Source organism: Palaemon carinicauda, chromosome 13, assembly GCF_036898095.1.
Source record: "Palaemon carinicauda isolate YSFRI2023 chromosome 13, ASM3689809v2, whole genome shotgun sequence".
NCBI classification, from domain to species: Eukaryota; Metazoa; Arthropoda; class Malacostraca; order Decapoda; family Palaemonidae; genus Palaemon; species Palaemon carinicauda.
The window spans coordinates 81,353,284-81,355,783 of record NC_090737.1 but is presented as its reverse complement, the minus strand read 5'-3'; positions in this window follow the sequence as shown (position 1 = coordinate 81,355,783).

Sequence of the window (2,500 nt, the reverse complement as noted above, 5' to 3'; positions counted from 1 at the left end):
TAGCTAATGTTGTGTCTGCTTCTGCTTTTACTGCTGTAGGGTTCTTCTGCTAGCTAATGTTGTGCCTGCTTTTGCTTTTACTGCTGTAAGTTTTCTTCTGCTAACTCATGTTTTATCTGCTTCTTATTTTACTGCTGTATGTGTTTTCTGCTAGCTAATAATGTGGCTGCTATTGCTTTTGCTGCTGCAAGGTTTTCTCTTAGCTACTGTTGTGTCTGCTTCTTATTTTACTGCTGTAGGGGTTTATGCTGGCTAATGTTGTGTCTGCTTTTGCTACTACAGCTTACAATAACAGCAGGTATAATGACAGGATTAATATTGTTAGGATATAAAAGAAAAAAAAATAATGATTTTTTTTTCATCATTATTTGGAATTTTGATTTTTGCTGCTATAAGAAATATTGTTCTTTAATTTTTAATTTTTACCATTATTTCTATAATTATTTCTATTATTAATACAATATAAAAAATAAATAAGTATTATGCTAAAATTATTATAATTGAGAAAACATTACTATGCTACTGTCAATATTATTAGTAGGATTTCCTCTCACTGTAGACTATAACGACGAAAATAACATGGCATTAATCAATATAATTATCAATATAAATAAAATTTCCCGATGATTTCTTTTTTATTTTCATCATTATTATCGTTATTATTTAGCAGAAAAAAACTTTGTAGGAACAAAAATAAAAACAACAATAGTTATTTTGAGCAACACATCTTTTATAAAAAAGAATAAACCTTTGTCTTAATGTAACCAGTGTATACATATAAATGTATATATATATATATATATATATATATATATATATATATATATATATATATATATATATATATATATATGTTTATATATATTATATATATGTATATATATATTATATTATATAATATATATATATATATATATATATATATATATATATATATATATATATAATTCTAGTATCACTAATTTTCTAAAATCAAAATATAGTATTAGATACCTCATATATATATATATATATATATATATATATATATATATATATATATATATATATATATATACACATACATTTGGGCTACACTTCCTTAATAAAAGAAAAGTAGTTTTAGATGCTTAGGGATACAAACTCCATGAAATAAATCATTCAAATAAACGGAAGATATAAATCCAAGTTTTAAAATGGTTGATTCTTTTACCAATGATCAAATCCTTTCGCACGAAATTGAGCTCAAAACAGTTTCATGTCAGAAAAGGATTCGATCCTACACAGGATATTTCAAATATCGTGACCTTCAAACAACTGGTGCAAAGTGCAAATGTCAAGTCACAATGAAAGACTTTATGATGAATGATTTAGTTTCATTGAAGATAGCTAGAGGAATTTAAGACTGATTTTATAACTCCTTATGTCTTAGGTAGAATTTCGAGAAAATATACACATTTATGTTGCAAGTCCTGGGGAGAATGTTGGTTGGTTAGGTTATCAGTTATGGGAGATTTTATATTTAACTTTTGTTTTATTGATAATAAGGTAGAAATAACTTAGTTTAATCAGAATTCAGGTCAAGTTTTATATATATATATATAATATATATATATATATATATATATATATATATATATATATATATATATTATATATATATATATATATATATATATATATTATATATATATATATATATTTGTATATATATATATATATATATATATATATATATATATATATATATATATATTATATATATATATATATATATATATATATATTATATATATATATATATTTGTGTATATATATATATATATATATATATAATATATATATATATGTATGTATATATATATATGTGTGTGTGTCCATACTTATATATATATATATATATATATATATATATATATATATATATATATATAATGTGTGTATGTGATTATGAAGAACTATATATATTTACATTTGAATTGACTACGAAAAAACACTAGCAACGTTAATAGCTAACAACGGAGTTATTATTAAAATCTTGATGTTTGATGTCACAACTAAATCCAGTTTTATGAAATTTGTATTCGTGACTGCCACGCAATTCGTGCATGTCGTGTGCAACAAGGTTTTTGTCGCTGTCAATCAAATTCTTGCATTGCAATCTGAAAAATAACTTTATAGTTTCGTTTAATTTTTCCCTTCTTAATATATGTATATTTGTGTATATTTTCACACATTTATATATATATATATAAATATATGTATATACACACACACATATATATATATATATATATACATATATTTATATATATATTTATATATATCAATATATATTAATATATATACATATATATATATATATATATATATATATATATATATTTATATATATACATATATCCATATACATACATATACTTATACGTTTATATATATATATAGATATATATATTTATATATATACATATATATATACATATATATTTATATATACATATATATATAAATATATATATAT